A 22,579-nucleotide genomic window follows, 5' to 3' on the forward strand; every position below is an offset into this window, starting at 1 on the left:
TGCCCAGCACAGCCAAAAAACACACACACCTGCACTCACACACACACGCACAGGTCCACCTCAAGAGTTCTCGTGTGTTCACTTCACACCTGTAACCCAAGGATTACCACCCTTACTGTATAGATATTGATTTTAGCACTTGAGTGAATACATGGAGACTTGAAGGAGAGGTTTTGGCAGCGATGTCTCCCCAACAAACTGAACTCTTGTGCTAAAGAGATCAGGATTCTACTTAAAACATGACGTCATGTATCAAAGGATGTTGATCTGAAGCTGCAAAGCTCAAAAAGACGAGTCTCTCTGAATCAAAGTCGTCTGCTCTTTAGCTATCCTTAAAAGGAGAAAAAAAACACCATATACATATACATATATATATATATCACGTGACGATGTGCAATGGCTTGTATAATTGTGACATTAAGTTGAAATGTATCTCATTATTTAGCTTTTGTTGCTTGTTTGAATATCTTGAGTTTTTACATATATTTGTTATTTATCTGTTTTTGGTTTAATTTATTCTTTACATTCTTTGTAACACTGTGTTGTTAAGCACTTTAAATGGGCAACATTTCTGAATTTGACCATTCCTCCTGATACCAAAATTCTTAGAGGGATCATTATGTTTTAAAATAGAGCACATTATTGTGAGCACTTACTTCAAAAGCCCTTTAAATCATACAACAACAACAACAACAAAAAAAGATTTCCTTTCACAGAGTCATGTGTCATAAAACCTTTGAGGTCATTTTAAAAAAAAAGAAGAAGAAGAGCCATTTATAGATTTCATGTACAGTTTAGACCGCAGTTCTGATCCCGTCATCTTCTCTTGTTTGTGGGTTTCTTTCTTTTCTATCATGACATGCTTCTGTAAAATCCCATCACCAAACAAACAAAAACCAAAACTTTTTCTTATCATCTGAAGCTTCTTCTTTTTTTTTTGGGGTCTACAATATGTGTAAACTGCCATTCACACGTTTCATTTTTTCCTGTCATTTAAAGTTCAATTTGGGTTTGTAAGTAAAAAGAAAACACACAGAGCAGATCTAACAGTAGTTAATCCTGGTTTCTGACACAATCTACCCACCATTTTTTCCATTTATGTATGTACCCATGTCAATATTAATAAAAATGTGAAAAACACTTTCTCCTCTTTGTTCCTAGTGCGAGCCTGACACCTGCTGGTCTCCGCTCAGAACAGTTCTTCATGAGATGGATCATATTTCCTCTTATTGTATTTGAGTTCAACATGATCTCTTTCATTAGGCAGCCACATCAGCGCATGACATGTTCAGTCAACTTATAATGTTTGACGTGGAGTCAGGGGAGCAGGCTGATCCAATAGTGAAATCTAATTCTTCTGATGGGAGGACTAATAGATATTGATTACACGGCTCTCGGTCCCTGGATGCTTCATACTGAGACAGATACTCGCATAATGTCACTGACACACAATGAATGTTAATTTTCTGTGAACGTAATTGCCCTCCGTGGCAAAGCCTGCTCTCTTTGAATACTAACAAGACCTGCAGAGCTGAACCGAGCTGAGCCACTGTAGGAATGAACTATCAGCTGCTGTATTTTTTATTCAGCTGTTCAGCATCAGGCGAGATCTGATTAATGCTGATATGTGGTGACAGGTACACTTTCTATGAGACCCATGTCTGCAATGCATCATGAACATACTCATAACTCATCACTGTAATCTGCTAAAAGTGCTCTACAATTACAGTTATAAGTACTAACACATATTCATAATGCTTTGTAACAATAGAATAACAAATTAACTATAACACTTTATTGAGTTTCAGAAAAGTCTGAAAACACCTGATCAATAAGACATTTTAGTAAGACTGTTTATGACGCCCATAAGGCATTATAAACATACATAAAATGTGTTCTGCTAATTATAAGCACTCATATATATTAATAATACTTTATAACAATAATATAACACATTATAAAGCCTCCTATAATTACTTATAATGTCAAGTATCATAATACTTCATCATTTCTGGTCACTTATTGACACTTTTTGCAAAGGATCATAGTGTATAATAATTCTCAGACCTGTAACACTTCACAATCATGTTATAATGCATTATAATGTGACTATAACTTACTCTTAGTGGTCATTGTGTGCTTTAAGTGAAGTAATCATGTCCCTGTGGTATAGGCAGATATTTTTAATTACGAGCTAGTTATAAATCACTACGTAAAAGTGGTCATTTTTTGCGTTAAGTGAAGTCTAAAAATATAATCCAATTTACACAAGAACACAAAATGTTGTAAAATGTATGTATTTGTTTAATCAGTCATAACAGAAACTGAGTTCTTCAATTTCACACAACTTTTTGATGATGGACAACTGACTTATGTAGTGTTCTCCCCCAAAAAAAACTCACTCTAAAGACTAAACTTATAGACAATACTTTTGCTGTACCTGTAGTTGTATATTTAACTTATATGTAAACATTTGATCAGAAAAAGTGAAAACTGAGAATAAGTGAGTATAATGCATTATAAAATGAGAATGAGAATAATAATTCAGTATCATCATTGCAAAAAGTGAGTGACCAGTTAAAAGTATTATAATACTTGACTTCAGTCATTATAAAATTCCTTGTAATGTGCTCTGATTATGAAGCATTATGAGTATTAATGAGATTACAACTATAATTATATGGAACTATAAGCAGACTATAACACATTTTAAGTGTTTTTATCATTAGAAAGTGTAACAGACACTAAATATCAGCATTAATAGCCATCATTTAGTTGTGAAATTGAAGAACTCAATTCATTGTGTGTAAATGTAATTACATTTTTTCACTTTTCAATTCAATTTTCAAAGCAAATAATGACCGCTTAGTTATTATAACCAGCTTGTAATATATAATATCTGCCTATATCAGGAATATCATTACTTCACTTAAAACACTCAGTGACCACTTAGAGTAAATTATAATGACATTATAATGTATTATAACAGTGATTATGATGCATTATAACATGATGATAATGTATTACTGTAAAGCTCTGGGTATTATAATGCACTATGATCCTTACTAAATATGTCAGTGAGTGACCAGCAATTATTAAGTATTGTGATACTTGACCTTTTACATCATCATGAAATGCTCCATAATGTGTTATGATTATTGTTATAAATCATTATGAATATTTATGAGCAGCTAGCAGATTTGAACACATCATAGGTAAGATTATAAATTTATAAGTTTGTTATGGGAGTCATAGAAAGTTTACTCTAATGTCTCCTTAACAAGGTGATTTCAAACTTTTCTGAAACTCAACAAAGTGAATCTTTAGAGCCTGAGAGCTGCTGACTACTGGTTTGATAAATTATTTCATGATAATTTCATCATTATGCAACTTTAAAATTTAAAGTGGGACTTAAGGGGATCATTCAAAAATATGCCCTTTGTTCCCACAATGCTCCACGGTGCATGTATATAACAAAGCAGTGATACACTTATACATTTACGACAAAGGAATACACACAAAATACACAATACCACAGCTTTATATTAATATGTATGTAATATGTATGGGTGTTGTTCTTACTTTATGAACATGAAAGTTTATTTCACATGCCAGGGAAAACATATTGACAAAATAAATAAGTGAAAGTTAATAAAAGTAATTGGGGAACTATAGTCGACTGTGTAAGAAAACCCCTCATGTGGGACGTACAGATATGTGTACTGTGAGGTAGTTTACATTTTGACAGAAAAGTTAAATATTGGATTTCAGTTCTTGAGATTTGGGTACATACAGTTTGATCAAAAGTGATTTCAGTACTGAAAATCATATTTAATTGAATAATTGTGTGTGATGTAAATTCATGTGGGATGGACCATTTTAACATCTGACATAAAAAAATAATAATAATAACTCCTTCATACATTATATATAATTTCCTGTCTCTTATTAAGTAATTCCATATACACACAACAACTTAATCTAAGCAGCTTTTATATCCAGTGATTACTATTCAGGTTTGAACAATATAAACATATAAACCATGAAACAATACATAGTTGTTTGTCATCACTCTCTTATCTCTGGTTTTAGTAAAACTTTGGGAAAATGTGTCACATGTCAAAGTATCGCATGGTTTTTGCATCATTCTAGTGAAGTATCTTGATTGTGATTTCATGCATTTAATTTGCCAAAATGAACCACAAACAAACATTTCTGACTGATTATTTTATCCATAAATGACACCTTAGTTGTTTTCCAGAATATTAATTATATCATGATATATATGGTTTATATAGATTCTATAATACAGTAGATATATATCAATATCATGATATACAACTACACAGAGGGTCATGTTCACATGTTGTGGGTTACTGGCTCAGTTTCAACTGTTAGTTTAACAGCCATACTATCTACATTGAATGCATTGACACAGCTAACACTGAAACCACACTCAGGAATATCAAACACTTTAAAAGCAGAATGATGTTTTATCTACTTGTTGGACATGTTGTCACACAGTATTTGCAGTGTTGCCACAGATTAATTATTTGCATGTATAAACATGTGTGGTCAGTGGACACCTGTCCCATCAACAATACAGCAGATGGCAGCGATACATAATGATATAATAAAACCTCAGTGATTCTCTTTGAATGAAACAAGCAGCACAACTAGTTTGTCAATAGATTCTTTGTTTGGACCTCGAGGGAACAAGCATTTTCTGATAATGGATTTGGGCATAAAGCCTAATGGATTTTTGTTCAGTTTGGAAGTATTAAACCATTATAGGCAGAGATGTCACTGCTTGAGAACAAATAGATTTTACAGGCGTCCATTGCAGATAAAACACAGAGGAGCAGAGATGCTGTGTGATCTGCAGTAACTTGGAGTCATTTGCTCTATCTTATTTTGGGCTCCTCTTCATTTGATATGACAGGGCGCCATCTACTGGCTCACCAGTGCACAATCCTTTACTTTTGTTGGTCTTATGGTGGGTATCTTGTGTCTGATTTAGACATTTTTTCTTATTGTACTAATGAATACTTAAATAGAGGCGACAGTGACATTGAATTGCTTTTTTAAACTGCTTGATTTAAATCCCTAATCGACAAATATTTTTTATTCAGGGCCTTACTACTGCCCCACCACCTGACAGCAAAATGAACATTTGGACTGATTTAGGATTTTCTCATTTAAATTATTAAGTTCAGTTATACTTTATGTTTAATTTATTTCCAAAATGAAGATATTAATGCTAAAATTTGGGGGGACAAGCACTGAATCTCCTAATTGTTTGCTCACCAAAAAGTAGTTAAGTTTAAGTATACTGAGTGTCATTTTTTAATTGTTGAATGTCACTTTCCTCAGTTCGTACTTGCAAATTCTCAGGAAAACAGTACACGACCATAGTGTTCTTTGCTTGTAGTTACAGTATGGCCCTGAAAAGCATAAGAGCAACAAATAATAAAGTGGAAAAAGTACAAATGTTCAGGACAAAAAGGCTCATAATTAAAGGCAATATGTAGTACTTGTTTTTAAAACCAAGTGTACTTTCAAGGATAGATTCACAATTTCTCATTTGTCTGTATTGAAACTTCTCATATGAACAGTGATAGAGCTTTTTCCTTGCTCTAATCATTCCTCCTGTTCATATTGGCTATTAAAAGATCCCCTTCAATTGTGTTTTCAGTGTTAGTAATGTGAGCCTAAATCCACAGTGTGCCCATGCAGTTATTTTGTGAGAACATGCATTTCAAAGTTTATCTGGAGCTTATATGAGGCTTCAGCAGTCTGAATTAGTCATATCAAGTGGATATCTGCCACATTTACAGTCTTCAGAATCAAATTCCCTTTTTGTGTTTCCCTGTTGAGTTGTGGTGGAAGTAACTAAAAGAGGGACATTGGCACTAAAAAGACTGTTATGTAATAAAGATATCTGCTTGGTTTGACTCATTATGATGGCTTCAGATAAACTTTTAAACGCAGGTTTGCACAGCAAGAGGACTCTGGATTTTGCCCTCCATCACCTACATTTTAAGTACATGAATAAAACATCTTCAATGGACAGACATGAAAAAACGCTTTAATATGGGGCACATATAGAAAATATAAGGTTATATATTTATCATTTTAGTTCAGTTTTTCCTCCAGTGATATTATTACATGTGTATTGCACTTCCATAATACTGGGAGACTCAAAAGAGACAGATTTTTAAAGAAAATATCAAAGTCAAAGCAGCAGAGGCCAAGACACCCTGACCTTTAGTATCTTGAGTGGGTCAAGGTCCAAAAATGCTGAATCATGGTCCTATACTTCGATTGATGCAACTCACAAGCATCTTGTCACTCAACACTACCAGACTTCAAATTTTCAGCTTTTGGACCAAACCCCTTTCAGAGCCACCGATGACATTGTGTTTTCACAGGCTGAGTAGCACCAACAATCACAAGTTAACAGACCTTTGTGTGTAAGGTATGACTTAATAAGGTGGAGTGTGCACATTAACACAATATTAGTGCTATAGGTGATCAATTAAACTCTAAAACAATGAGTCAATATCAATGAGTTAGCAAAAGACACAAAAAAACGTCTATATAAAACAACAAAAACATTCATTTTTGGGCTCAGAGTCCTTCTTAATTTTATGTCTTAATTCCAACAAATTCCACTAAACTAAACTCTTAACTCCACTGAAAGTTGTCCAGAGGGAAGTCTTTTTTTTAAATAGTGTTTCTGAAAAGATGCATTGCTGTTGAATCTAAATTAAAAATTTTCAATGTTGTTGCGTCAGACTTATTTTAGTCTTGCACCGGGTCATGATGTTAGATTAGTTGGATGTCAGGGTGGATGCTGGTCATGAAGCAGGACCAACAGTGGCCCTGCTGCTAATCAGTCAGCACTGATACATGAAGTGAAGTGTGTCACTGTTGGCGCCGTTTTCAAGGCAGATAAAGATACAAGCTTTTTGTTGATATTTGAGACAGACATGAGATCAGAGAATTTGGGTCACATTGTTACAGTCAGAGATGCCCTACATTTTTGAGTAATAACTTTGAATCTTTTGTACTTTCACAAGCAAATGTAGCAGTCACTTCTGTAATGAATGCAAACAGGGAAAACACGTAAATAGAAAATAAGATGAAGGGCTGTGAGAGAAAATATAGTTTTAACTTACTGAGTCCATATAGATGTGGTCAACAATGATTACATAGGCTACTTTCCAGCAAGTTTAAAGACATAAAAGATACACTAGTTGTGAGTTTGGTGTCTGGAAATAAAGGTGTAAAATAATAACCTGTCAGTGCACCTGTCCCCCCCCCCCCGCCCAAAACACCAGATGTTATTTGTCAGAACTTTCCAGAGCTTTCGACTGCATCTTGTGGTCTTCATCAGTGAAAGCAGAGCAAACTCAATCCATCATGAGGACTGTGACATCTGAGTGAAAGGTCCTTAACCTTTGTGTTGTCCTCCTGGGTCAAATTGACCCCGTCTGTTTTGATTGTTCCTTCTTTCCTCCCTTCCTTCCTTCCTTCCTTCCTTCCTTCCTTCCTTCCTTCCTTCCTTCCTTCCTTCCTTCCTCCCTCCCTCCCTCCTTCTTTCCTTCCCTCCTTCCTTTCCTTTCCTTCCTCCCTTCCTTCTTTCCTCTGTCCTTCCTTCCTCTTTTCCTTTCTCCCTCTCTCTCTCCCTCCTACCTTCCTTATTCCCTCTATCCTTCCACCCTTCCTTCCTTCTCTCCTTCCTTCCTTCTTCCTTCCTCCCTCCATCCCCTTTCCTTCTTTCCTTCTGTCCTTCTCTCCTCCCTCCTTCCTTCCTCCCTTCTTTCTTTCCTCTCCCTTCCTTCTTTCCTCCTACCTTCCTTCTTCCCTGTCCTTCCTCCCTTCCTCCTTTCCTTCCTTCTTTCCTCCCTCCCTCCTTCCTTCCTTCCTTCCTTCCTTCCTTCCTTCCTTCCTCCCTCCCTCCCTCCTTCTTTCCTTCCCTCCTTCCTTTCCTTTCCTTCCTCCCTTCCTTCTTTCCTCTGTCCTTCCTTCCTCTTTTCCTTTCTCCCTCTCTCTCTCCCTCCTACCTTCCTTATTCCCTCTGTCCTTCCACCCTTCCTTCCTTCTCTCCTTCCTTCCTTCTTCCTTCCTCCCTCCTTCTTTCCTCCCTCCATCCCCTTTCCTTCTGTCCTTCTGTCCTTCTCTCCTCCCTCCTTCCTCCCTTCTTTCTTTCCTCTCCCTTCCTTCTTTCCTCCTACCTTCCTTCTTTCCTCTGTCCTTCCTCCCTTCCTTCTTTCCTTTCCTTTCCTCCCTTCCTTCCTTCTTTCCTCCCTCCCTCCTACCTTATTTCCTCTGTCCTTCCTCCCTTCCTCCTTTCCTTCCTTCTTTCCTCCCTCCCTCCCTCCCTCCTCCCTTCCTTCTTTCCTCTCTCCTTCCTCCCTTCCTCCTTTCCTTCCTTCTTCCTCCCTCCTTTCCCTTTCCTTCCTCCCTCCCTTGACTCGAGGACAACAGGAGGGTTAAATAAGATAGTGAGGGGATTTTATGTTAAGATTAAGTTTCGATTTTTGTTCTGTTTTATTTTATTGTATTGTTTAAAGGACAAGAGTGCAGGATTCCTGTATAACAACCTGTGGATTATTTTCTCATTTAATCGATAGTTGTTATGTCTATAAAATGTCAGGAAATTGTGAAAATGGTTGTTATAATTCGATCTGTGTTTCCCAAAGCCTTGTTTTGGAACATAGAAACTCAGGATTAGACTTTGAAGACTAAGTGCTGGATCCTAAATGTAGTTAATCATTAAAAAAAATAGAGACCAGTCCAGCGGTTTGTCTTTTTAAATATTTCCACAGGGACGTTTTGGGCTAGATGCCCCGCTTCAGTGTGTATTCTGGCAATTTCACAATCAAAAGACACATGTGGGGTTAATTATAGGTGACCCCAACCAGCACAACAAGCATATCCCAACAGAGGGAGCCACAACCATTCCCGGTACAGAGTCTCATGATGAAGGCAACTAAAACATAAAAAAACAAACAAAACACAGCACAAATTATATTCACTTTTTAAGAAACAATCAACTCAAATCTTCCCATTCACCCCATTGGGGATCTCCCATTGGACCACAATACAAATATATTCAGTTTACAATCACAGAGGACTAAAGAAACCAGAAAATACTTGATCATTTTTTGTTTGTTTTTTTCTGAAATAATTACCAAAGAACTGACTAATTTTCTGTATATTGACATATCAATTAAATTTCAATTAAAATCAATTTGATACACAAGTAGATTTTTTAAATGTACAGCTTATTATAATGAAGTGGTAACAAAATATGGAGTATGATGGTACATTATGACTATGACAACCTCTGTATTATTTCAGAATGATGCATGTGCAGAGTTTGACGCTATGAGGCTGTTTTCCCATAAATCTGCTGTGTTCATTGAAAATCTGATTTTAAAGGATGGGCTATGATCAGGATTTGTGACATCACAACGAGTTGCAAAGCCAATCCTTGTCCAACATTCACCTTACACCAGTGTGATGTGGAAACTTGAAGCCTGCAATGCACAAACATTGAAAAAGTAAGAGACATCTTGTGTCCAGCTGTTAAACTTCTGAAATGAAACATGAACATATTCATAGCTTCTGGCCTTTTTAATGAGGCAGAAGGAGGAGATGTCATTTTAAGAATTTCAACGTGGTAATTATACTTTTTTTTTGGTGGAAAATCAGTATGAGACACACATTATTTTTCCAAGTAGAGTATTTTTATGTCTTAATACATGTCTGGAGGGGATCTTTCAATTTAAATGACTTCCTTTCCCTGGTGACACATCCTTTAAACTTCTTAATGAATAGAGCAAACACTGTTAGGTATTATTAAAGCTTCTATAAATAGGAGACTGAAGCGGATAGTATTTTTGCTTTATTGGGAAAAGGAACATCTTCTGACATCTCTTGAGGCGGTTTAGGGTCAAAGATAAAAGGTGTTAAATCACTAACACACTCAGGAGGACTGAACGGATCTTTAAGTAAATGATCTGAGCACTTTTTCCACCTTAGAGATCAATATAAGGGGAAAAATCCTCAAATATTCTGCAGCTGTTTTCACTTAATCGTTTTGTGCTCCTGAACGCACCCCTGTGGCTGTGTGCGCGTTCACGCAGCGCTCCGCTCGTCCCAGTCATGTGACAACTCCTCACAGCGCATGCGCTAAGAAATACAAGATGGCGGAGAGTGCGGAACTGAAGGTAAGGCGCAGCCTGAAATCATTATAAATTTACTCGGTTTCTGCGCGTTTTGATTGTCAGGTCTCACCGTGCTCCGGTGATTTAAGCCTCGCGGGGCTGAGATGTTGCCTGATGTTGGCGTTTGTCGCTCAAACACAGCAGCAACTTTACTGTCAAAGCTTGCGCGGGCATGTTTATGTTGATATTGAGACGAGCTGCTTTGGCTGAGTGGACCCTTTTCTCCAGCGGGGTGGTACTCACTTTATATCAATCCTCTGCTTTATAATGTAACACCAAAGGAAGAGGCTGACTCCCTCCAGATGTGGCGGAGGCGTCTCAGTCCCGCAGCTGGAGGTTTTTTTTTTAAATGATTATTATTTATAATTAAAGCGGCTCATCCTCCGACAGGCTGCAGGACTGTCAGGAGGATGACAGCGGGCTGCTCCTGTTTGAAAACACGCCACATGTGCAGGAAAAAAAAATACTCCGCATGTTCATGATTGTGAAGTTGTTATTGGTTCCCGGTGTGTGTGTGTATGTGTGTGTGTGTGGCGAGGTTTGGATGTTGTGAGGTTTTTTTTTTTTTTGGCACCTGGCTGTCACTTTACCTGTTGATGATAAGCAGCTTCATTATAATAAAACGCTGTGTGATAAATAACCCGTTATACTGATCGATATCTGCAAAGCTCCTATAAACATCACCAGCCAGCAGATAGTCATATTTCATGCACCTTGCAGCCACATTTCAGTTTTTTCTTTTTTCTTTTTCTTCTTTTTTCTTTCATACCGTTTTGAAGCTTAAAACAGCAGGCGGGTGTTTATATGATGAGAAAAAACTGCTGTAATCATTCCTCTTGTTCATACTGTCTTTATAATGTACTCACAATGTTAAATGATGAGGGGCCACACAGTCATTTTCTATAAAAATTGTATTTAAAAGTTGATCTGAAGCTTATTGAAGGCATCAGCAGTCTGAGTTAGTCATATCAAGTGGATATCTGCCACATTTACAGTTTTTATAGCATCAGATTCCCTCTTTGTGTTTCCCTGTTAAGCCGTGGTTGAAATATATTAATAAAAAGAGAGACTTTGGCACTAAAAAGACTATAACGTTGAAAGAGCCCTACTTGATTTTACTACTCTGGGCGGCTGAAGCTTCATATTAGCTTTAGATAAACTTTGAAAAACATTTTTGCACTGAAGGAGGACTGTGGATTTTGGCTCTCATCACTTCCATCACATTGTTAGTGCATTATTAAGAGGAGGAAAGATTACAGCAACAAAAACATGTTTAAACACTAATTTGGGCTCCTAACTGACATTTACAGACTTGTCTTTTAAGCTGTTGCAGAAATAACATTGAATTGAATTTTATAGCAAGGTAATGGCATTTATGCTACTTTTTATCATTGTTATTTTAATCTTAGTCATCCCATTATGAAAGGAAGGAGGAAAGAAGGAGGACTGTGGATTTTGGCCTCCATCACTTACAATGTGAGTGCATTATGAGGGATCTGCTGATAGTATGAATAGTCGACAAAAAAAATAATATTCCAGTGTTCATTCGGGCTTCTGATTATCAGTCTTGAAACATTGTGAACCTGGGCTTTAATTTAACATTGTAAAGCAGGGTTGGAGCCCATCTAGCAGTTATTGATCAGAGTCTTGAGCTATTTTTAGACATTTCCCCAGCGTGGTTCCACTGCCTGCTCGGGGTCTGTGGATCTATATGGATGCTTCTTTGTGCCAGCTGCTGTTCAGCTATACAGCAGACTATAATGAGCAGATTTATAGCTTAAACCCTCTGCCTCTTTTGAAGAGCCAGATGTGGTCATACTACAGTGTGTGTATACGCTTGTGCATGTGCTTGTATATCATCGGCTTTCTCGCTGTAATTAAAGGATAAGATGAGAAAACAGAGCTTTGTGTAAATCTGGTCACATCTTCTCAAAGTTGAACATGTTTCCTTTTCTTGTAAGTGGAAATCTTCAAATGACTTTTATGTTAAACTGCTTAATCTTACCAGAGTAATCAATCATTTGTTTGGTCTATAAAATGTCAAAATGCTCCAAGGTGACATATTCATATAGTTCATTTTTTTTAGTTTACTATGGCAAGAAAAGAAAAGCAGCAAATCGTTACGACTGACAAGCTGAGACTTAGAAAGGATCGATAATTTAGCTTGAAACACGACTTGAATGATCAATTAGGTGTCAAAATACAGTAGTGGTAGATCATTCTTTTGTAGATCTGTTAATTAAATCTACTCATTTTTTCAGCTCTATACTTCACATTTTTTTGGGGACTTTTTAATAGAACAAAATGAACTTCTGACTATGGCAAAGGTGTGATGAACATACTTTAATAATAGCTTTGAATAAAAAGATCTTAACCAGTTACAGCCTTAATTTGATTGACAGCTGTGGCATTTCTTTTAGACTTCTGTTAATAAAAAAAAAATCAAAAATAAAAGGCAGACTTCTTGTCTATCCAATCATCAGGGAAGTCATTTTACTAGTTTCTTTAAGAGTTTTTAAACTTCATGATGGACCGCTGATGATACTTAACATGCTTCAACATGAGAAATGATTGTGGTTTATATCAATAATAATAATAATGAAGCCACAACATCATAAAATACTCAACCTGCCCCGAGGGTATTCACTTCTTAGTTTGAAGTGAGTTTTTTGGCTCACCGCTGATTTGCTCACCTGCTTCAGGTGTTCTTCCAGCGAGCCAATCACATGTCAGCGTCTGTGGATAACATAGAAACACAGGAAGTGGTGTCTGGTAGAAACGATTGATTGACAGATGGATTAAAGGCTCCATGAATACTGTGAAGCTCCTCACCAGTCTGAGTTGTTGTTAAAATGACCTTTTTTCTAGTTTGTAGTAAATGTCTCCAGCTCTAGCTTCACATAACTCCTTCTGAGCGTTTCTCACTATTAGATGAATGAAGCTGCTAAACACTGACCGTCAAAGCTCTAATTTTACACCAGAAGTATTAATTCAAGCTCACTGTGAGATAAGAGTCAGTAAACAAATCTTCCATCTGGACTAATCGCCGTCTTTTGCTCACATTTTTAAAGGCAAACACTCCAAAAGAAGATAAGTACATGAGCAAAGACGGAGACTTTTTTTTCTTGTATGTTTTTGCTCTGTGTTTTATTTGTAAAGCTTTTTGACTAAATGACTTAAATGATCAGTTATTTGTCCAGTCCTGATGGAGACATGTTTGCCGTTTATTTACACCAGACGTTACATTTAGAAGAGAATTTGCATTTGGCTGGAAAGAGTGTACAGTTTCTAAACTTCACTTCTGTGTTGGGTTTATTTTAGTGGCTGAAATAGACTCCCACCACCACCACCAGCTCAAATCACCCACCAGTGGGATTGTTGGGTTTTTTTTTTTTCTTCTCTTAATGTAATTTTTTAATATTTATTTGCTATAGATGCTGCATCATTTTACTCAACAATGAATCTCTCGAGTGCTGATATTTGCCGGCTGTCAAGAACAATTGACTTAATCTATCTCCTCCTCGCTGTATCGTCCTGGCTATGAGCATACTTCACAATGTTTGAAATATTAATGCTGCAGTGAATCTCACAGTTACTGAGCACATCGTCCATCTTACTGATGAAACACTGCTCAGAGGTTTAGATTAGATCATATGTGAAGAAAATCCACCACGATTCACCATCCACCATCCACTCGCTGTGTTTTAAAAAAAAGTAAAGTTGGACTTATTTAGTGCTGATGAGATTGGTCAATCAACAGAAAGAGAATTATTTTAATAATATGTTCATTAATTAAATATTGTCTTTTTTTGTGCAAAAGTCATTAATTTGTTTGTGTGATAGTAAATTGAATGTCTGAGTTCTGGATTGTTGGTCGGACAAAACAAGCAATTTGATGACATCGCCTTCAGGCATGAAATGATGATAGACGAGATAATCGATGGTTACAGTGCTTGATTTAGTTATTACGTATGCTTTACTTCTTTCTTTGCCAATTGTGCACAAAAAGAAGTTAAAAAAAATGGTTGTCTTTTGTGTAAAATTTAACATCTTAAAGGAAAGGTTCAAGTTCTTTTTAGTCTGTCTCAAACCAGCACTCATATATCGTCACGTACACTGGAGCAGTTATTGGCTGCTGTCATCCTTCACAGTGTGCAGAGCTCTCTCTCTAATGTGATTTTAGTGTCAGTGATGAGGGACAAACAACAGTGTTTGTTCTGTGTAAAAATGAAAACTAAAGTTGAGCTAAACTTGAATCTGCCCTTTAATTATCTTTGAAGAAGTTATAAAAGCAAATCTTTATCTAAAGAAGTAAAGAATTTAATAAAAAAGACAAGATGAGACTTTCACCAGATAAAGAGCAAATGTGTGAACTTGTTTAATTCAGTCGGCCACAATTCAAAATTAAACCTTCACACAAACTATTTATAGATTTCCAGAGTAGGACAAGGACGTTTTTTTAAGATTATAAGCTTGTCAGCTTTATCAGGCAGCAGTAGAGACCTCTGACATCACATGGTGATGATGGATAGATACTCAATCGGGTTTCTGCAAACAAAAAAGAAAATAAAAAACATTTGGGAGACGTAACTGATCAGATTGAGTTAACACTGCAATCTATATTTTCAGCTCTGTGCTGTTTATTGTCACATTTATGTATTGCAGTGATGAATGGCTACACTCTGAATACTGAAGGAACAATGAGAGATGGCTGTTCATAAAAGCGGATGTATTTATGTCGTAGTGTTATGATCTCCCTCTCTCCTCTCTCCTCTGTTAAATGAATAAGGAGATTTAAATAATTAAATGAGGAGGAACTCTGCTACGTCTCAGCAATTTGTTGCTATTTCCTACCTGAGATGAAAAATGGTTATTTTAATGAAGAAAATTCTCTCTTCTGCTCTGATGCACCATGTGGAGCTTTTGTCAGCAGCCATAGGGGCAGAGAGGACAGACCCAGCTGTGATATTGTGCACTGGTCAGGCATTATTCTTGCAAAAATACATGTGTGTGTGTCTGTGTGTGTGTGTGTGTGTATGTGTGTGTCAGGAACGAGAAAGCTGAGGAACTGAGGATGTGGAGAGTATTAATGAAATGGAAAGGCACATATAAGTACACACTTCTCCTAAAATGTTATTTACTGTATAACAACATAATCCTTACCCTGTTTGTTTTTAGCTTGAAGGCTCTCATGTGTTTTCTAACGTTTAGCAACTAACAATTACTTTTGTTTTTGGTCAAATCTACTGATTATTTTCTCAGCTGATTCATTTTTTTATCTAATAATTGTCAGGAAATAGTGAAACATGCTCTTCTCTGTTCCAGTATCAGTTTATCTGACAGCCAAACAGATTCTTCCTGCTATCATATATGTCAAAGAAACGCTTTAAAAGATGGAAACAAGTTGTTTATTTGACATTTTAGCTTTTAAAAAAAAGATTGAAAGTCTTGACAATCAAAATAGTTGCTGATCCTTTTTTTTTAGGGCTGCAACCAATGATTCTTTTCCTCATCCATCAATCTGCCAATTACTTTCTCCATTACTGGTTTAGTCCATAAAACACAGTGAAAAGGCTCCTCACTGTTTTCTACAAGTGGATGTGATGCCATAAAATATCTTGTTGAGTGCCTGAAGAGAACGTAAGAGCAGATAAAGCTGATTAATCGACTAATCGTAGCAGCTCTAGTAACTTGATAGTTGAGGCTTTTACTTTCTTCCTTTATTTATTCTTTTCAGATTGGCAACAAAATGACCAAATGTTACACAAATTCTAAAATCTACCTGTTATCCGCAGAACTGATGTGTAACATTAATGCATAGGTTTGTATTGCTTGTGGTTTCTTACATTGATTCACTATAGTGTGCTGCTGAATTGGTGCACAAATCCATAATGCAGCCGCCTCTGATGTTTCCAAGCCCCCCCCCCCCCAAATGTGTCCTGTTGCATTGCATTTTGTTTCACAGGAGTACCGATCCGCCACAGCTTCTTTGAACTGTCTTCTCTCCTCTCTGGAGCTACGGCAGCAGCAACCTGGCAATACAAATAACTGTCTGTGCGCTGGCGGCTTATAGGTGGAGACAGTCTATTTGTAGAGCCTGTGGCTAGGTTAATCCCTAATGATACAGGGCCTCTTCTCTGCTCCCCTACATCCTTTCAGCACCTGCCTATTTCTCTTATTTCCATTGTCATTATCGCAGCAGTTGATTTTCACTTTAAAGAGAATTAGACGTCCAGATAGAAATCATCAAACTGAATGATAACACTTCTCTTCTGTTGGTGTATTTATTGCTTAAATACACACGCAGCTTTTTAAGAACACACTGCTCTTTAAAAATGAGATATTGTGTCTTTTTATAGCATTGCCTCAGACACCAAAGACCTGCTGTGTAGACTGAAGTAAGAAGAAAAAAAAAAAAAAAAAAAAATCAGGTTGTTGATTGATCGATTGCAGTGCACAGTGTACGGTCTCTGGGCTCACAGATGTTGCATGTCTTTTCTTTTACACAGATGTCAGAGGTGTTTAAAAAGCTTCAGAGCTTAGCACGTCATTTCTGCAGAGACCCGTAAACAAACTGTTGAAGCCGGGGTTATTGCCTTTTTTTCTCCTTGTTCTGAGTGTTTGGTGAAGTTTATCAGTTTGGGCTGCAAGGTGAAGATAACACCGCTGTGCTTTGTCACTTCAGGCTACACGACACACACACAGTTTATCCAATAAGTTCAGTCCAGCGTCCAAGTCGCTCCGTCGTCCGAAATTTTGGCCCCGTGAGAGAGCACGTGTTTGTCTGCAGCCATCGACTTCTGTGCAGCTTTTTGGCGAGATGGAGCTTTGCTTGACTCCTTTGGTGATATGGTTACACATCCCTGTTGCCGTGGAAACATGTCACATTTGAGATGGACATTGGAAGGTAGCAGTTTGGAGCTCGGTTGTTCGTTTCCAACTGGAAGAGAAAGACGAGCATTTTCACTGAAGACCCTCTTGGCACATTATTAGGTTTTTTTTTTTTAATTTTTGGAATATCAGAGAGATTTTTGTGTGAATGTGGAGCGATGAATGAATAAAAAATGTCCTGTGAAAAGCCTGTCATCACAGAATAAATCTTTATTCCTCTGCTATGCTTTCATTGTCTGGTGTGCATGTCAGACCCTCGTCTTAAATTTAATAAATCTTTCCACGAGGCACGCAGCAACTTGTGTGCAGAGCTTAGTTATACTGTCACGTTTGTAATTTGTGACTCATAATTCACTTATGATTTGCAGCAGTGTGGCGTTTAGATTCTGTGCTCTGCATGCATTGAGATTAGCCGCGTTTTACCCATAAATCTTGAGCTTTAGTTTTATGTGCGGCTGTGCCTTGGTGCAGTATGTTGGCATCATGTCGCCAACAGCACCTGATAGCACCGACATCACAGGTTACTGAAATAGGAACAATGATTAGAAAAGAGTTTTGGACAACTACACTATCTGTATACATTTGCAAGGGTTAGGGTTTGTTAAAACTTTGTGATACAGACTATTTTTATAGTTCATTGTAATTTGATCTAAAAATGTAGACATGGAAACATAAATCATGAACTGACATGCCTAACTGGTTATATTTCAAATATTATGGTGAATATGACTGAACGTTAGTAGGGCTGCAACCAATGCTTGTTTTCATTATCAAATGTTTGTAAAATTGTCCACACAAATTCTCAGAGCCCCTGATTGCTCATCAAAATGTTTAGTTTAGTCCAACCACAGTCCAAAACCCAAAGATTATCGGCTTATTATGATAGAGGAGTATGAAAACCAGGAAATTGTAAATTGAATTTTTGCCATTTCTGCTGAAAAAATACCTCGCTCTGATTCTATGAACACAATAGTTGCCTATGAATTATCTGTCAATCACTTAATAGACTAATTGCTGCAGCTCTAGGCATAAGTGGGTCCTGATAGATAATAAACAGTTCAGTATGAGTGGGATTTTAAATTTTATCATTTTAGTATTCTTTGTAGAGCTGCAATGATTAGTCAGGTTTGATTATCAATTAAATATTTTGAATCTTTTTTTTTCTCAGAGAAAATGACAAGCTTCTCTGGTTCTAGCCTCTTAAATATGAATATCTTCTGGTTTATGTAGGCTCCATAGTAAACTTAATGCATTTTCAGACATTTTATTGGGAAAACAACAAATTGATTAATCAAGACAATAATTGACAAATTCGTCAATAATGAAAATCATTGTTATTTGCAGCCCTATCTCCTTGGTGTTTGTCTGAATATTCAGTAATCCCCTTTGAAACATCCACATTATGACATGAAGCACTGACTGTTAAAGGGAAATTTGGTCTTGTTGTTGTTTTTTTAACTGGTTTCCAGAAAATTGATATTAAATTTCATATCAGACATAGTCACTTTGGCATATTCTGAATATAGCCCGGTGTTTGTCTTTCTCGGCATCTTCTCTCTGTAATGTCAAACAATGACACTTGCAGCCCCGTGGAGCCTTTTGTCTGAGGTTGAAGGATTTATTGTTTTTTTTCTATCTCTGGGGGAATGATGCCATCTCTTAGAGATATTTCAGTGGAGTCCTGTGCAGTCAGCTCGAAGGGTTAATGACTAATATTAGAAGAGGGCGCGTGCCGTAGCCTCTCCAATGACCCTGTAACCTGAGGGACCACAGCACAAGACACCAAATCAACAAATAGCTTTCATCCTTTAGCACGTAGCCTTCTGTGATATCTACATTTAAAGATGATCTAAAGAGCTTTAATACATTGTTAGAATTACATGAACGTGTTGTGTTGATTCAGTGGGTCGCCTGTTACCTGCCCAGTGACTCTTAAATATACAAGTTAATGAGTAGTGATTTCTCTGTGGTGGACCAAACTGGGAATCGCAGCAGATTTCACCATAACTGGATGCAAGGTTTTGGTTAAAGTTAAACAGTTAAATTCATAATTGGTTTATTTACCAACACTTGATCAGGATTATTAGTTTAGCCTTTTAAATGTCAAAAGTAAGGCAAGGCAAGGCAAGGCAGTTTTGTTTTCATACACAATGGCAACTCAATGTGCTTTTTTTGTTTCTTGTATTTTGAGGTTGGAAATCTTCACTTATATTAGATCTACAAGGTCTTACTTAAAACTTTGTTCCAACTTTCTTGAGGCAACAACAATCCTGATTTGGGATCAAACATGTACAGATATGTATTTGAGAAGTTTATATTTTGAGCAAAATCTGATTACTATATTTATTTAACGGAGCTGCCCAATCAGAGCAGAGTCGCCTTGTCGAGCGGAGGAGGAGCCTTAACCTTCCTGTCGTCCTCCCGGGTCAAACTGACCCTATCTGTTTTGACTGTTCCTTCTTTCTTTCCTTCCTTCCGTCTGTCCTTCCTCCCTCCCTCCTTCTCACTTTATTTCCTTCCTCTCTCTTTCTTCTGTCCTTCCTCCCTCCCTCCTTCCCTCCTACCTTCCTCCCTTCTGTCTTTCCTCTGTCCTTCTTTCCTTCCTTCCTCTCTTCCTCTTTTCCTTTCTCTCTCCCTCCTTCCATCTTTCCTCCCTACCTCCTACCTTCCTTTCCTTCCTCTCTTCCTTCTTTCCTTTCCTTCCTCCCTTCTTCCTTTCTTTCCTTCCTTTCTTTCCTCCTTTACTTCTTTCCTTTCCTCCCTCCCTTCCTTCCTTCCCCCCTTTCCTTCCTTCTTCCCTCCTCCCTTCCATCCTTCCTTTCCACCTTTCCTTCCCTCCTTCCCTTCCTTCCTTCTTCCCTCCTTTCCTTCCTTCCTTCTTCCTCCCTCCCTTCCTTCCAAATGTCTGTGCACACAAGGTGTCAGTTCTGGTCCTGTTGGATCTCAGTGCTGCATTTGACACTGTGGATCACAGTATACTGTTGAACAGGTTGGAAACTTGGGCAGGACTCAGCGGAACAGTCCTAGACTGGTTCAGGTCCTACTTGGAAGAGCGGAGTTATTTTGTGACCATTGGAAGTTATGAATCTGATCGAGTGGCTATGACATGTGGAGTTCCTCAGGGGTCAGTTCTTGGACCCCTACTGTTCAGTCTATATATGCTGCCCTTGGGTCAAATTCTGCAGAACTCTAATGTAGACTATCACAGTTATGCAGATGACACACAGATATACCTGGCACTGTCCCCAGATGACTACAGTCCAATACAGTCATTGTGTCACTGTTTAGAGCAAGTAACTAATTGGATGAACCAAAATTTCCTTCAATTAAATCAGGACAAAACTGAGGTCATTGTTTTTGGCAATAAAGAGAAGAGGATTGCTGTCAGTAAACATCTCGAGTCACTCTCTCTAAAAACTACGGACCAAGTCCGAAACCTTGGCGTGCTGATAGACACAGATCTGACTTTCAGCAGTCACATCAAATCAATCACCAAAACAGCCTTCTATCAGCTTAAGAACATATCCAGAGTGAAGGGTTTTATGTCTCAAACAGACCAGGAGAAGTTGATTCATGCTTTCATCTCAAGTAGACTCGACTACTGTAACGGTCTTCTGACTGGACTCTCACAAAAAAGCATTAAACAGCTGCAGCTCATTCAGAACGCTGCAGCTCGAGTTTTAACCAGAACAAAGAGATCAGAGCACATTACTCCAGTTCTAAAGTCTTTACACTGGCTCCCAGTCAGCTATAGAATAGATTTTAAAGTTCTGCTACTGGTCTACAAATCACTGAATGGTTTAGGTCCAGAATACATGAATGACATGTTAGTAGAATATAAACCCAGTAGAGCTCTGAGATCTACTGACTCAGGTCAGATAGTTGAGCCCAGAGTTCAAACTAAACATGGTGAAGCAGCTTTTAGCTGTTATGCTGCACACAACTGGAACAAACTACCAGCAGAACTGAAATCAGCCCCAACAGTGAACATTTTTAAATCCAGGTTAAAAACACTTCTCTTCTCCTGTGCTTACGATTGAGCTCTTCTAAAGCACTTTACATTTTAATCTTTCATTTGCACTCTTTGTCCTTTTAATGATTTTAAAGCTAATTTATTATTTTATGCTGCAATCATTTTATTTATGTCTTTCTATTTTTCTGTACTTTGTTTTTATTACGGGGGGGTGGGGGTGGGGGTTTAATTGTATGTTTTAAGTTTCTCAAATTACATGTTTTTCTGTTTTATGTAAAGCACATTGAATTGCCATTGTGTATGAAATGCGCTATATAAATAAAACTGCCTTGCCTTGCCTTGCCTTGACTCAAGAACAACAGGAGCCTTAAAGAGACTGAAGCTAAAACGGCCTGTTTACAGACAGAGGCTGAACTGAGGGGCTGCATAAAGAGCCGCTATAAGATAAATAAGGAGTTTTTTTTAACTTACATCATCCAAATATATACCAGTAGAGCCCCAGAATATAAATATGCACCTTGAAATGTGCAGAGTCTATCCTCTTTAAAATAATAAAACATACAAATGTCTGTGCACACAATACATGATAACAATATCAGTGACATTTTAAAATGCTTGATACAGAGCTGAAGGCCAGGTAAAACACAATAAAAAGAGAAATGTGCACAAGCATGTTGACAAACGCAATTCATGCAGCTACTGTGTGTGTGTATGTGTATGTGTGTGTGTGTGAGAGAGAGACTGTTAACAGATGTCCATTTTTTACCAATTCCAAGCATTATCCTAAATTAACCACTATGGTGAAAGATTTTTACTGTCAAATAATATTGCCTCAGAGGAAAAGTATTTCCAGAAATGACTTTTGCAGTTTTCTTTTTCATTAGAGCTGGCAAACCTATTGCAGTCTCTGCAGCTCCAGCAGCCTGTCATCTTTTATTTAGTTTGATATAAAGGCCTTAATGTCTTTTAAAAATCAGTGTGTGACTGAAGTATTAACTTCTTGTGACCTGCAACAATCAATTACATATTTTTAATTGAATATAAAGTTTCTATTCATTTCAAACATATGCCTGTTAAGGTGACAACATGAATACACCATAAAGCTGCTAATTCAAGACTTTAATATAAAGAAATCAAAGAAAATGCTATTCTGATCCTATTTTTGAAATGACTTAAAACCATGATGTAAGGATAAGGGAACATTTTAAACCAGAACCAGAAAATAGAAATAAATAGCTGTCTGCTGTAACCTCATCATACACTCAACATCATAGTTATAATTTCACCCAAAAAACAACTTTGAGGCACCTTTCTTCCAATCATGCAGCTTTAGTGAGGTCGAAATTGGATGTGAAGACTTGAGAGAGGACAGCCTGGTGTGCTGGTCCACGCTGTCCTCTCCCTCTGAATGAAGCTCACGACTGGACCACAGTAATGTAATTGCAGTCCGTCAACCGTCCTTAGATGTAGCTGAACA

At 37.4% G+C, this 22,579-nt stretch overlaps 1 protein-coding gene across 2 annotated transcripts in view; it reads left to right on the forward strand.

Moving 5' to 3' along the window:
* The first annotated feature begins 10,234 nt into the window (after positions 1 to 10,234).
* Positions 10,235 to 22,579, forward strand: part of pias1a (protein inhibitor of activated STAT, 1a) — a 61,117-nt gene continuing 48,772 nt past the window's right edge. For both annotated transcript variants that reach the window (XM_053324574.1, XM_053324583.1), the window contains exon 1: positions 10,235 to 10,241. The gene's annotated coding sequence lies outside the window, so the exon portion shown is untranslated. The remainder of the gene's footprint in view (positions 10,242 to 22,579) is intronic.

This window comes from Scomber japonicus, chromosome 1 (genome assembly GCF_027409825.1).
Source record: "Scomber japonicus isolate fScoJap1 chromosome 1, fScoJap1.pri, whole genome shotgun sequence".
Classification (NCBI taxonomy): Eukaryota; Metazoa; Chordata; class Actinopteri; order Scombriformes; family Scombridae; genus Scomber; species Scomber japonicus.